Here is a 14549-nt window from a genome sequence, read left to right as displayed (position 1 = left end):
ATCTGCAGTTTTTACACATAATCACCTCACATGAGAGTGATCACTACAGCAGACTACACTCATAGCTGGATCTGGAGGGATCTATGGGTTTAGCACTTCCAACTCATGTTTTCAGGTGCCCTGAGGACAGACTCTTTGGGGGACCAGAGGCCCTGCCTCTCACCTATGGCACATCATCCCTCTGGACGCCAGTTTTCTCACCTGATCATTGGGTGAACTAAACCCCATGCATCTTGCTGCCTTTTAAGAATAAAAGAGGCTCTGAAGCATGTTTGGAAAGTTAAACCCTTCAGAGGTGCTTTTCTTTTGTCAGAATCTCACAGCCCTCACTGCCATGAGCGTCTGCTCACCCAGGAGTGACCATCTCATTTACAATCCACCTGAGGGAAGCCCACCTAAGTGCTTGGTCAGTGAGGGTGGGAGGTGAGGGAGGGTGTGGAGGGGGAGGATGCACAGGGATCCCCCCCGGGGAATGAGGGAATGGGAGGCCCCCACCTTACTTGTGTCCAGATGCCTGTGATGGCTCATTGTTAAGTCTGCTGCCCGGGGTGGGAAGCAGGGTTGTTTGGAGCCTATGCCCTCCTTTAACAGATCAGGAAACTGAGACCCAGCCAGAGGATGTGACTTGCCCAAGGGCACACAGCTGCTGGCCAGAGGCAGTGCTGGAATTTCTTTGAGGCTGTTGAAACTAGCTTCCCTGACCTGGACCTTGAACTTACCTCCCCCAACCTCCAACCCCTATGAAATCAGGCTCTAGGGTTTGGGCCAAAGGTTAGCAGAGGCTTTCCCCGCTTGCCCTCCTCTGGAAGAGCCATTCTCTGGTGCTGTCTCTCAAGCAGGGAGGCGGGAGGTGCCCTGGCGTGGGACTCCGCAGGGCTGAGATCTTTATGGGCACCTTGCACTTGATCAGTTTACACCTCGCTCTTAATAGAACACATTAATCACAGCCAACTGCAGCTGGCCCAGCCTGGGACGGGTCTGGCACCATCTTTGGGTGGCATTGGAAGGCAGGAGAGCACAGGGAAGGGCATCCTTCAGTTTCCCCAGAGCTCTGAAAATCAGACCCAGGAAGAAGCAGTGCTGTCAATATGATGACACTGATGCCTACCCCTTTCTTCCCAGTTGAGTCCCCCAATGTCCCCGTTTTGCAACTGTAGAAATAGAAGTGCAGATCTTGGTTGATCACTTGACCAAAACCATGGAGCACAGATGTGGCAGAGCTGGGTTTCATACCCAGGCTGCCAGACTCCATCTCTGCTGTCCCCCACCTAGAGAGGATCGGTCTGGGAAGAACCTTCCAGAATGTGGTTGTCAGGCTCAAAGGTCAAATACCCACAAGATCCCCCACGTCCAGCAGGGTGTGCAGTGCTCCCTGGAGATGGGAAAGAGCAGGATGACCTTTGGACCTTGCCCATGAACCAGTCTAACACTCTCCCTGGAGAAAACCTCCCTCTCGGACTTCACTCGCTTCTCTTTCTGCACTGTCCAGCAGGCTGCTCTGGGTCTCCTGATTGTGTTCAGCTGTTGTTGTGGGACCAGCTGCGGGGGGGAGTGCCAACCCCTGAAGGATTAGGGGTGCTGATGAGGCAGCTATCAGACAGCATCTCTATTTCACAGGGCCCAGCATGGAGCCTCATTCTTCTCCCCTGGCCGCCCGGCCTCCCCAAGGCCCTCGGTGTCCATCCAGCCCTCCTGTCACAGCTGCCCTTCTTGTAATGCTTTGTCAGATCCTCTGCATGACCCTCTGTCACCTGGCCTCGCCTCACAGCAAGGGCTAGAAGGTTATGAAGTTCACCCCTGCTCCTGGGCAGGGCACCCTTTCCCCCAGGCCCACTGAAAGGTCTTCTGAAAATCCCCACGTGCCAAGCAACATGTCTCGGCACTGGCAGGGTTAAGAGACCAGCGCTCTTGGTAAGATGGAATTTCTGGGGGCAGCCTTCCAGGAATTTGATGGGGGCACAGATCAGAATTTAAAGTACTCTATTCATCTAACTTAGGAGTCTACAAAGGACCAGAGAGTGAGAATTTTGTGCAGGCCAGATAGGTTCTGTGACAGCTACTCAGCTGTGCAGGGATCACACCAAAGCAGCCACAGGAGTTATGTGAATGTGTAACAGGGTGGTCCCAGGAAAGGGGGAGGTTCCCTGCCCCACCCAAGGAAGGGTGGAGCTGAGCAGGAAGAGGAGAAGCTGAAGAAGAGACTAAGGAAGGAAGAAGCAGGATGGAGCCAGGAGACCTGGAGGAGGCGCATGGAGCCTAGAGACACGTAAAGAAACTGTGCTTGTCTTTTGGTCGTGGACTGGGTGACACGGATGTGGGTGAGACCCGTGGGGAGGTGACAATGGCAGCTTTTATCTTGATGTTGATTTTGCTCTTTTCCTCACAAAGCCCAAGCCAGTTTTTCAACAGCAAAACGACATATGAAACAAACACACTAGAGAAACCAAAAATCACATTTGCGCTTATGGTAGCCAGTGCCATAGGGAAGCCCAATTTCCCCATGGGGCTGACTAACCACGGATGGCTCTGTCCTAAATCACGTTGGACGCCAAATCTGTTATAGGACAGGGAGAGGGGCAGCCCAAACCCCGCAAACCTGCCTATTCTAAATGGGTTCTGCCATCCGCCGCATCAACACAAAACACATGAGACTTTAATGGGAAGGAACTTTAATAAAACTAGGAAACAATACAGGTAAGGCAAAGAGTCTAGTTTCTAAGTGAAGCACCCAAAGTTACCCGTCCCCTCGTGGGTAAAACTCCATCCATATGGGATCGGCCCAGAACAAGGCCCCAAAGCCTGCCATGAGTCTAAAGCACCTTCCAGTGGGGACCCACAGAAAAGGGTCAGAAACAACCGGACAAGCCCGGAAGGAAAAGAGCAAAATCAACATCAAGATGAAAGCTGCCATTGTCACCTCCCCACGGGTCTCACCCACATCCGTGTCACCCAGTTCCACGACCAAAAGACAAGCACAGTTTCTTTACGTGTCTCTAGGCTCCATGCGCTTCCTCCAGGTCTCCTGGCTCCATCCCGCTTCTTCCTTCCTTAGTCTCTTCTTCAGCTTCTCCTCTTCCTGCTCAGCTCCACCCTTCCTTGGGTGGGGCAGGGAACCTCCCCCTTTCCTGGGACCACCCTGTTACAAATGGACGGGTGTGTTTTTCCTGATAAACCTCATTTACAGAAAATTGGCTGCAGACCAGTTGGGGCCTGTGGGACATAATGGGCCCCTGAGAGAAGACAACTGAGGGGTGGGATGTGGGTGAGCAGGCTACACTGTGCAACAGTCATTGCTGCTGGCTACAGAACACTGGATCCTTCCGAGCAGGGGGCACCTGCCTCACCCAACCATCAGAGGTCATATGTGCACAGAAGTCTTTGGGGAGCACCGAACAGAACAGGACCAGGATTACTGTCCTGAGAGACCTGCAGAGGAGCTGGGGAGCTGTCTCCAGGATGAGGAGATAAAGGGGTCAGTCCTGAACTGTGCAGATAGCTTTCACCCCAAGGGAGGAAACCCCAAAGACTGATAAGGCAAAAAACACACAGCAAATCCTCATGAGGCTGATGTGGCTGGTGAGGTGTTCCTTTTCCAGGACCTGATGCTTAGTGGCACCTCAAGGATCATCTCAGATGTAAGGGGCTCATTTCATTTCCTCTCTACACCTCTCTCCCTCTTTTACCCCCAGGGCTCTACATATGTTGTTCTCTCTACTGGGAACACTCTTCCTCCACCTTCTTCACTTAGGGCATACTGTCACCTCCTCCAGGAAGCCTCCACAGATTGCTCCTGTCCCCAAGTCTGGGTTAGGATTGCCATATGTGCTCCTGTTAGGTCCTGGCAGTCCCCAAATGGGACCTTTATTGTGCTTCGTTGTAAGATCTTGCTTGCCTATATCTTCTGCTAGAATGTAAGTTACACTGAAAGCTCTGTGAGGGCAGGGACCCAGCACCTGGAATAGTACTTGGCATTCAGGAGCTGCTCAATAAATATCAGGTGGCTAAGTGAATCTGTCCCACACCACTGGGAGAAACTTCCCTCTGTCTTGGAAATAAATGTATCCATCACGTTCTCTACAAACCTCCCAAGGAATTGGAAGAAGCAAAGATACTTTCCGGTAGTTTCGGAACCAGCCTTTTCCTTTTATCTTCTGTTTTATTCATTGAAAGCCAAGCTTGTTAATCGGATGTCCTAGGGGTTGACTGAACGGAGGCAGACATCTTGTCTTATGGACCATCATTTGGGGAGGGAAGTGATAGAAGTACTTTCTTGGATTCTGTCTAGACAGAAGACTTCCTGTCTCCCTCTGTGCCTGGGTGTTATATTATTTCTTTTGATTCAGTTTCTCCTGTATACACAGGGAGGTGCTGTATTTGTGGTGTGTGTGTGTGCATGTGCTTCTGTGTGTAAAAGAGTAGAGAGAGAGAGAGAGAGAGAGAGAGAGAGAGAGAGAGAGAGAGAGAGAGAGAGAGAGAGAGGAAACCCTCAAGAGAAAAAAGCTTTCATTTGGAGTAGTTTGTGGGAATTTCTTTTGAAAGGGGAGTTTCTGAGTTTGTGTTTTCTTCAGAAAATTACAGTTGTAATTGGAATTAGGATTTTGACACCTCTGCAAGCAAATGCACCCCCAACCTTGCTCTTTATACCAGACGGGGTAACCCCAGGTTTAGTCTGGGATTTTAATAGCTGATAATACCCCTCCAGCACAACAACTGTCTCCCAAAGGGCAGGAAGAATTTCCCAGATATCACACTCACCTTCCCAACTTCCCCAGAAAGGAGGCGAGGAACAGGGATGAGTGGAGCTGGAGAGACCAGGATACAGATTGAGGAAAATCAGGTCAGAAAGCCACTGAGAATCTGAATTTCAATAGCAGCCCCCTTCGGGTGCCCCCACTCCTGCAGTGGTCCCGTTCTCCTATTGTGGACATTGCAGGCAGTGGCTCATAGGCTCCAGGCTTCTCCGTGATCACCTTGTCTGCTCAGAGGAGCTGCTGGAGCTTCACGTGGTGGGAGGGGCAGACAGGAGGGGTGGGGAGAGGAGGCCTGCTCCCCCAGGGGCTTTCTTCTCTCCTTTGGGAAGCCTTCCCTAGTCGCTGTCACGCTTTTCCTTGTGGTCAGCCACAAATGGTCTCATGCTCAGCCTTTGGGTCATGCCAGGCCCAAGACCGGGACTTACTGCCTCTTTTGATTTCAGGATTGTGCCTTTAATAGGATAACCTCTGAGATATTTGGGGGTTAACTGGAATGAGCCTGCTTGGCAGCTCAGCCAGCCCTTGGTTAAAACCCAGGCATGTTTGTGGAATATCAAAGATAGATTGTAAGAAAATGTGCTGTTCTTTTTCTATTCCTGGTCTTTGACTCTGATCTCTTGCCTCTTGGGGCCCTTGAGACTTAATGTCTTCCCTTTGAGGCTCAGGCCTCCCCAACTCCCTGCCATATGAGACCTGCTGTCTTATTCTTCTAGGTTCTTCTCTTCTCACCAGAGAGCATCCCTGGCAAAAAAAGCTGATAAAACAATTAATAATCCAGGCAGCTGATTAAATAACTAGAACTGAGAGATGTTAAATCCTTCAGCCAGGCCAGGGAAACCGCTTATAGATCATTCAAGAGGGAAGGTCTCAAGTCCTGAAGTTTTCCTTGCAGTGCTACAATCCTGAAGCAGCAGCTCTTACTACCCAGCCTACCATGTCCAGCTCTCCTCATTCATCATGCAGGCATTTGGTAAACAAGCAATTTGCCCAGATAGTGGTCCCATTCTCCTATTGTGGACATTGCAGGCAGTAGCTCATAGCCTCCAGGTTGTTCCATGATCACCTGTCCACTCAGAGGAGCTGCTGGAGCTTCACGTGATGGGAGGGGCAGACAGGAAGAGTGCAAAACACCCAAGACCGTAATTTCAGACAGAACCCAATACAGGCTACTATGGGGATCAACAGAGGGAGGAGGAGGCATTGTCCCCTCCTTGGGGAGCTCAGGGGACTGTACAGAGTGTGGGAGGAGATGGGTAGGGGAGACACACAGCCCAGTCCTTGGCCAACTTCTTTGTGCCTGTGTGATGCCAGAAGGAGAGCAGATGGATGGGAAAGTGGGTGGGAACTGAGTCCAGAGTAATTAACCAAGAAAGGATTCTGGCAGAGAAGGGCCTTCCCAGCTTTGAAGAAAGGTGCTTCATTAAAAGAAAGAGATTCTGATTCAGGCCAGATTAAGTGACCTCTAAACAGGACCTTCCGTGGGAAGGACAGGAATAACATTCTTGGAGATAGACTAGGTAGAATCTAAACCCAGCAGCACAGGAATTTTCTCTCTAGATCAGAAATTTCTCTCTCTAGATCTGAACGGTGAGGCTAGCCAGCTTCCTGCTCCTGGGAAGGACCTAGGTAGGATCTGAAGACTAAGTCACCTGGTCCCCACATGTGTGTGTGTGCACATGTGTGCCCATTCTCCAGAACCACAAGGCCAAAGGGAGGCAGAGTGATGGAGAGGAATCATGGAGGAGGTGGAGGCCGGGACCCTGGGGGGCAGAGGAACAGGCATTCCCATTAGAGCCACATGGCTGATGTCCATGTGGCGCTCCCTTGAGGTCCGCCCACAGCAACCTGGCTGGCTGGCGTGGACTTAGTTTGTGGGAACAGACTACACATGAGGAGCCCTGCCAGCCTCGGAGCCGGGGACCGTGACAAGGCCAAAGGTCTGCATCTGGCATCCTGCCCTTTCTGTACCCTGGTCGCTATAGGACAGTCTCTGTGGGATGTGGGTGGATGAAGAGGTTGGGGTGAGTGTGTGGAATCCAAAGTGAAGGAGGTGGCACAGGTGGAGATGGGTGGCAGACACATACCAATAGAAATGCAACTGTGATAGCAAATCATGCCTGAAATGATCTGCATAATTGCCAATCCTCGACAGCTCCCCTGCCATGTCTTTTAGAAGATCATATAAGTCCACCAGTACAGACCAGGAAATAATGTTGTTGGCAGTTCAAGTCACTCTACCTACCAAACACCCCTCAATTTTCATTTCTATTCAGTGTGTAGTCTTGGGCCTTTTAGAAAGATAAAGTTACTTTAAACTGATCTCAGAAAGCCAGCTAGGAAATGAAATATTTTCTTTAAATTCTCCTGCTACCCACAAGGTAAGGGTGGTTTTGTTCATTTGCATCATTTCCTGAGATCTAAGATGACATCTTTTGCTCCCAGCTACCTGCAGGGCGATGACTCAAGGCCAGGTGCGGGAATAGCAGCGAAGGTCTTCTCTGTGCCACTGGTGTAGCCACTGTAGGGACAGAGACAACCCCAGGGGGGAATCAACTCCAGAGGTGCAGGGCACCGCCCCTCTCCTGTGGGTCAGATCAAGGAGAAGAAATGGGCACAGGGGCCTGGAGAACTTTCTCTAGCACAGAGATGAACACGAGACTTACAGTTCCTGGGAGGATGCAAGGCTGAGACTGGGGTGGACGTCAGGACATGGGCACCATGCTGGCGCTCTGGGAAGAGGTTCCTGAGCTAGTTCTTCCACAGGCACAGTCAGCTGGCAGCAAAACCCTTCTCTGCCTCGGGCATTAGTGACACCCAGCAGTCTGTCCAGCCATCCATCCAGCTGTCCACCCAACCATCCATCCAGCCATCCATCGGTGCCCCAGGGGCAAGCATCTAGCAGAGACCAAGGCCCACAGGTGGCCTCTGGGGATAAGGTCTAGTGGAGCTTGGGGCACCACCCAGAATTAACTGCCATGGTGGAGGGAGGCCATGGAGTTTTAGGGAAAGGAAGTAGAGACTTAAGCAGGAAACCAGCCCTCGGGGTCCTGAACTCACTGCTGCTGCTGGCTGGGCATTTGGATGGGACAGCACCAAAGGGTGTCACTGGGCTAAACAAATGGAAGGGAACTGTTGCCTTTCCTCATCAGTGGTACTCCTCAGTACTCCTCTGGTGGATTCTTTTTCTTTCTGGGTTTTTTGTTGTTGTTTGTTTTTGTTTTTTGATGAGCCGTCTCTTTCTTTCTGTTGGTCTTTCCTAGCACTCTAGGAGGAAGTTCTGGAGGGAGATTGCACAGGCTGCTGTCAAAGCCCCCTGGAGTCTCTCCTGTCTTATACATGGGGAAGCCTACATTTTGAGAGGTTCAGAGGCTCATCCGCTGGCCCCATCCCCAATTCTGTCTCTGTCCACCGGTCGGAGCTCAGTCTCTGACTTCATCTTCACCTCTCCTGACTCAGGTTCCCGCTCTGCAAGGTGGGGCCAGGAACCCCATCTGGCAGGGAGTTGTGGGAATGTGGCACTTGGCACGAAGTCAGGGCACCTGGTAAGGTCTTCATGTTCTTTGGACCCACTGGACCTAACAGCAACTCTCTCCTGGAATGTTGGATTTAATTTTTGAAAAAGAAATCATTTATTTGGAGCCTTGTGTGAGCAATGAACCAGGTGAGGATCAATTGCAGTGCTAACACTTGGAGGTCAAAGAAATGACGTGAAATGATGTGAATCTTGACATTGAGGCTTCACACATGGCTGCTCAACCCTGAGTGGAGACTAACGCCTTGTGTAGCAGACACCCCAAGTTCTTGTGCTCACTAGTGACTGCTGTTCCTTCTATACTCAAAGGTTGTTTTCTTTTGTTGCTCTAGAATTTATAGTTTGAGAATATTTAAATATTATGTCTTAAAATCTGGTTGGGGAGCTGAGCCCCTGATTATTCTTTCTGAACCAAAACCAAAAACGACTCATGTGTGTTCAAACATTCTCCCCTTTACCAACTCCTTCCAGAATTGGGAGGGTGACTAATAACACTGTTAGGCCAAGGCAAGAAGTGGTCACTCTCTTCATTCTCAATTTGATGACCTATTTAAATAGTTTGCTCCCAAACTGGCTGTGAGACTCCCTGTGAGAACCTATCCCTCTCTGAGTCTCATGGTTTCCTTTTTGTTTTCCATGTGTATCATGGCCAGTGATGGGACAGCCTCCAAACGTGCCCATCTAAAATCAAGCAGGGGAACTGGGGAAACTCTTGGTCAAGTAAATGATTCGTAGACTTTCTCAGCCCCATCATTCAACAGATAAAGGCCGAGGGCAGTTCTCAACTCAGTCAACAAAGCAGAATCTCTCTGAGGCTTGCCTGAGGGCCAACAAAGACATGAAGGGGACTGTTTCAGTAAGGAGACTGCTGGCTGCTTTGCTCTGGATAATCTGAGAAAGTGACAGGGAGGCAGCTGGGCAGAGGCGACAGCATGTACAAACCCCCCAGTCCTCCGCAGCGGAACCATGAAAGTGAATAAGGTGAATTAAGTGAATTAAGTGACATCACGCTGCCAAGGGCCCAGCTCAGCTGCCCACAGTAGATGCTTCATTCAGGCAAGTTTCCACGTTTGCTTGTCTGAGAGCCGCTGTTAGAGCTGACCGTCATGACAGACATGGCTCACACAACGGTGACCCCACAGTGGATATGATGTCTCCCCACTGGGCCTGCACTGCACCACTGCTTGGAAAACTTAGGACTGGGACTCCCCATCATGGGAGTCCCCTGAGTCTCCCCTCTAGTCCCCTTCCCTGGGAGGGTCCTGCCCTTGGGTGGTCTTCTAAGGGGTGATGGGGCTGACAGCTGCTTTTCCTCCCTGTGGCTGGGCCACCCAAGGTGAAGTCCCCAGCAAGCTTCAGCTCCCCTGGCCAGCCCTCAGCCTGGCCTCCGCCCACAGTGTCTGCTTTGGTGAGGTGCCCAGCACCACCCCACTGATCAGGGATTGGGTTTCAGCCTAAGCTTTACCACCAGCTGTGAGTGGTCTGGCTGCTGGGAATTGGGAAGTTGGTGCCAGATGGGGGACAACTGATCCCAGGGAAGGTGCTTTGCTGCCCTGGGAACAGAAGGTGAGGGATTGCATCACAGTCTCATCCCCAAGGTCCTGGTCTCAGCTGGCCTATGGGAAAAAAGTCTCCCAGGAACAAGTTGGCCCCCATTTGGACCTCAATTTCTCCCTCAGGTAAATCAATCTGCTTATCAGATAAATCAAGCCTCGAACTCTCCCTGGCTATGGCTGGGCTCAGGCACAGGATTTGGGAGCCCCTGTCCTTAGGAGCTCCTATTTTGAGGTGCAAGGAGTGCCAGTCTAATGGAGGAGACAGGTTCTGGCCTCATATTTTTTTCCACTCATTCTAGTCTAACCAAAGCAAACCACCTAGGCTCTTTCTAAAACACGAACATATTTTGCCTACCTGAAACTACTTCTACCCTACATCCACTCCAAAATAAACACCAAACTCCCTTGCAAAGCACAAGGACACTTTGCCACCTTCCTGGACGGGAAGCTCACAGGCGTGGGTGACTGGGAAGGGCTCTTCTCAGCCAGACTAAGCAATCTGGAGTCTCCTTTGAGGGTATTGTAACAGGTGGTCCCCAGGTTCCCTACCCCCCACCCAAAGGAAAGTGGAGCTGAGGAGGGAGGAGAAGAAGCTGGAGAGGAGACCAGGGAAGAAAGGAGAGCCAGGTGGAGACCTGGAGAAGTCACATGGAGCAGAGATGTGAAGAAACTGTACTTGCTTCTTGGTCCTAGACTGGTTGAAAATCTGTTACAGGGCAGAGAAAGGGACACCCCAGAGGCCCCAAACTTGCCTATTCTAAATAGGTTCTGCCATCCACTGCATCAAGACAAAACATACTCTAGTGTATAAGACCTTCAATGGACAGGAACTTTAATACAATTAATGTGCAATATAGAAAAGGGAAAGAATAAAGTTTCCAAATCAATCACCTGAAGTTACCCATCCCCTTGTGGGTAAATGCCCAGTCAAACATTGTTGGTCCAAAGCAGGTCCACAGAGGCCTGAAAACCTACACACATCTAAGGCACATTCTAGCCAGACAAGCGTCTGTGTGGCCTCAACCTTCCTAGAAACTAGAGCAGGTTTTGCCTCTTTGCCTCTCCCCCCAGGGGTCCAGAGGCCCCTTTTGTGGCCTGTTGGCCAACTGGGCCTTCTGTGCTAGGCCCTCTCAGATTAGGGGACTTGTGGCTTCTGACTGGAGTTCCTCTGAGGCTGAAAGCTGGTTTTGCAAGCATGAAATCGCCCTTGGGGTCACCGAGGTCTTCATTCCTACCCGGTCACAAGGGATTAATTACATGCCATACCGGTGAAGTGAGAAAGACATGAACATGGCTGACCCATGGGCTGGACTGGAGATGTGGACTGACCAGCGTGGGGGGGGGCAGTTCTCTGTGTGTGTGTGTGTGTGTGTGTGTGTGATGTGACAGAGTGGCAGCTCTGACAGTGGCCCAGAGAGGCTGGTGAATGGAATCCTGTGCTTTAGCCTCAGGTCAGAAATGGGCCCAAATCCCTGAAACCATCTCCACAGGGCAGCATGTGGTCTGCCATCCTGGAGAGTCAGGTTCTGTTAGTGGCAGAGTTTGTATGTGTGTGTGTGTGTGTGTGTGTGTGTGTCTGTGTGTGTGTGTGTGTGTGTGTCTGTGTGAGATTAGGACCATGCCTTCCCAGCTCATCTACCTGGACACTGGGGGGTTGAGGGGGGCACTGTCCCATGGAGAGTGACTTGCTGAGATGAAAATGAAATAGAAGCAATGACTTTATACAAATGAACTCAAAGTTCCATGAGTCACATGGAATTAATTACCCCGCTTTTCAAGTCCACAGGGCCCTGCCCATGGAGCCCACTCAGCAGTGACAGGACTGTAGAATATTCTGTAGGCCAGGGCCTCGGAGTTCAGAGTATCTAACCCAGGCCTTGGGGAGTAAGAGGACTTTATGGGGCTGAGCCTCTTGGAAACTGTCATATAATTCATTTTCCTCTGTGGGGACAAGAGAGCTTTAATAAATTGTGATCATTTTCCTACCCAAAGTCACTGAGCCCTTCCCATACGACATTAAGGGAAAATGAATAATATATACAAATCCCCAGAGTGCTTTGGATCTGGATTTTCCCTCACATTCAGTGAGACAGGGGCTTGTTTCTTTAGTCCTGAAAGTCTAAAGTCTAGCTGGACATGTCACAGGTTATGCCAAAGAGAGAGATGGTGTGAAAATGTCTGTATTAGCTAAAATCTGGCACCACAGAGTAGTCAGTACCCCCCTGTCACTGGCTCGAGTGGTACCCAGGGAATTCCTTAAAGGGGCTGGGATATGGGCCCTTTTTGTTAGCTGCTGCCAATCACAGGGAGCAATGCTAGTGTTTGGCCTTTTAATACTATTGAATATTCTCACCTCCTTGCAGACTCTGAAATGACAGGCCCAGCTAAAGATGACTCGGTTTCCCATTTGATGGACGAGAAAGGAGAGTAGAGGGAAGGTGAAAACCGTGTGACCCATCAGTTCCTTAAGACCTCGAAAATTCCCATCTTAATGCAATGAAAGGGACCCCAGAATGGTACAGGCAGAGCAGAGACCACATGCTGTGGTCTGTTGGCCAACCCCAGGCTTCGGGGAAGAACCCACGGGCCACCTGCAGGGCTGGCAAGGCACCTGGAGCTCTGCAAGATTTCATATGGGGCCCTTGCTCACAGTCCCCCTTCCCCTCCTGGGATGAGGTCCCCGGAAGCTGAGGGCCTCTAAGAAAGAGCCCCTTAGGGCCACTGGACTGCCTTTCCAGCTGGACTCCTGCTTCTCACTTCCCTTTTCTGCTCTGTGCAAATAAACTTTAAAAACGCAAATCGAGCCCTGTGACTCTCCAACAGAAACAAACCTTACCTAAGGGTAGAGATCAAACTTCAGTGTCTTCCAGAGCCTACGTGTCCAGACTCACCTCATGTTGCTCTTTCCCCAGCTTTCCAAGCTCCAACGTCCTACTCTGAGGGTTCCTGTGGCACATGCACTGGCATTTAACATCCATCTGCCCCATCAGACTGTAAGCTCCATGAGGGGAGGGCCCTGTCATTTGCTTCCTTTTGTAGTTCCAGGGCTAGCACAGTACCAGACACATGTTCAACCCAGATTGTCAAGTAAATAAAACACTAGTTCTGACACGCAATTACACACACACACACACACACACGCACACACGCCCTGAGCATATAAGGTCAAGCACTCCCCTCTCCGAACACAGGCAGAGAAGCTCCTGTAGAATCCTGTGGTGCTCACAAGCATGACTATCCAGTGCCTACCCTTGAAGGAAACATCAGCCCTATTTCCTTCTACTCCCCGAGTCACTGATCAAGCCTATTGGTGGTAGCAAACCAGTTATTGGCAGCAGCTAACCAGTTCTCTGTCCTTAAGGAGAGAGCAGGTGGCCGTGTCACCTTAGCGCCTCTGGGTCTTGCCTGCCCTCCACTCTCCTTAAGAAAACCTGTTACCAGCCATCCTCTCTTCATTCCCGCCTTCCAGCCAAGACCAAACATCTGCCCTAACCCTGCAGCTGGCCAGTCACTCCTGCTACTCTGAGAAAGTTCACCTTCTCCTGGAAGGCCTCCCAGGCACTCTCCTGCCCCCACTCTCAGTGAGGCAAACCCCTAAGCAGAACAGTCACAGGAGTCCTGGGGACCCCGCCCTCTGTTCTGTCTGGGTCTGTGACTAGTGCCGGAATGTGTTGCCTATTCAGTGCCACCTTGGACTGTGAGTGCCAAGAGGGCAGTAGCTTCATGTATCAGTGTGACTTATGGTGTCAAGGGTCCCCAGGGATCAGCCTTGGATGATGAAAACGTCCCCGCTAAAATGAGTTATCTAATGAGCAACACAGGAGCAAACTGCACTAAGCCGTCTGCTTAAGAGTGAGCTCAAAGTTCTGAGAAACGAGTTGCTGGATGAGCTGGTGTCATGGGACCCTTCATCTCTGCCCTCTGAGGCTCAGGCATTACCCCTGGGGGGCCTTGCCCAGCCAAGCCTGCCCTGGAGGAGGAGGGAGACGGCAAGTGGGAGGGGCAGAGCAGCCAGGACCTGAGCCCCTACATCTGCTGCCAGCCTGGCAGTCCCCAGCAGTGCACTCAGAGTCTCCTTCAGCTCAGCAGCTGGGATCGGGAGGCAGGAGCAGTTGAGGGCTGGAGGCCGGCTCCATGCTCAGGTGAGTGGGCGCTGCACACCTGGATGCCATCCACAGTGGTGGGCTAGGGCAGCGGTGGAGATGCTAGGATGTGCTCTGACTTTTCTACTGGGGAAAAGGCTGACGGTGGGCATGAATCAGGCAGGGGCGCTCCCTAGCTGGCTGGTGTGCAGCCCTCGTGACGGCACCAGAATAGTGGGCAGAGAACTTCAGAGTCCTGTCTGGCTGCTTCTGCCCTGGCTGACTTTCTGGGCACTGCCTGGCTAAGAGTGGGAGGTGATGACCAGGTTAAAACTCTGGTGAGCTGCAGAGTAAGGGCTTTAGGCCTAGGACTTGGCCAATTGCATGGCCAGAGCAGTGGAAAGAAACCCCATTTGACTTTCTGACTCAACTCCTGCTGCATGGAACAGCAGGTGGGCAAGGGGTGGAGGGCTGTGGGTCCAGGAGAAAAGGGCTGAGTCTGGTTGGCAGAGGCTGACACAAGAGCACAAGCTGCCGCTTGGTGCAGGAGAGGCTGAGGCTCTTCTCAAATGTGGGGTGAACCACTGGAGAGAATTCACTTCCTTCCTCATCTCTTCCAATTGAGACC

Source organism: Talpa europaea (genome assembly GCF_964194135.1).
Source record: "Talpa europaea genome assembly, chromosome: 10".
Classification (NCBI taxonomy): Eukaryota; Metazoa; Chordata; class Mammalia; order Eulipotyphla; family Talpidae; genus Talpa; species Talpa europaea.
Note: the sequence above shows the minus strand (reverse complement) of the source record.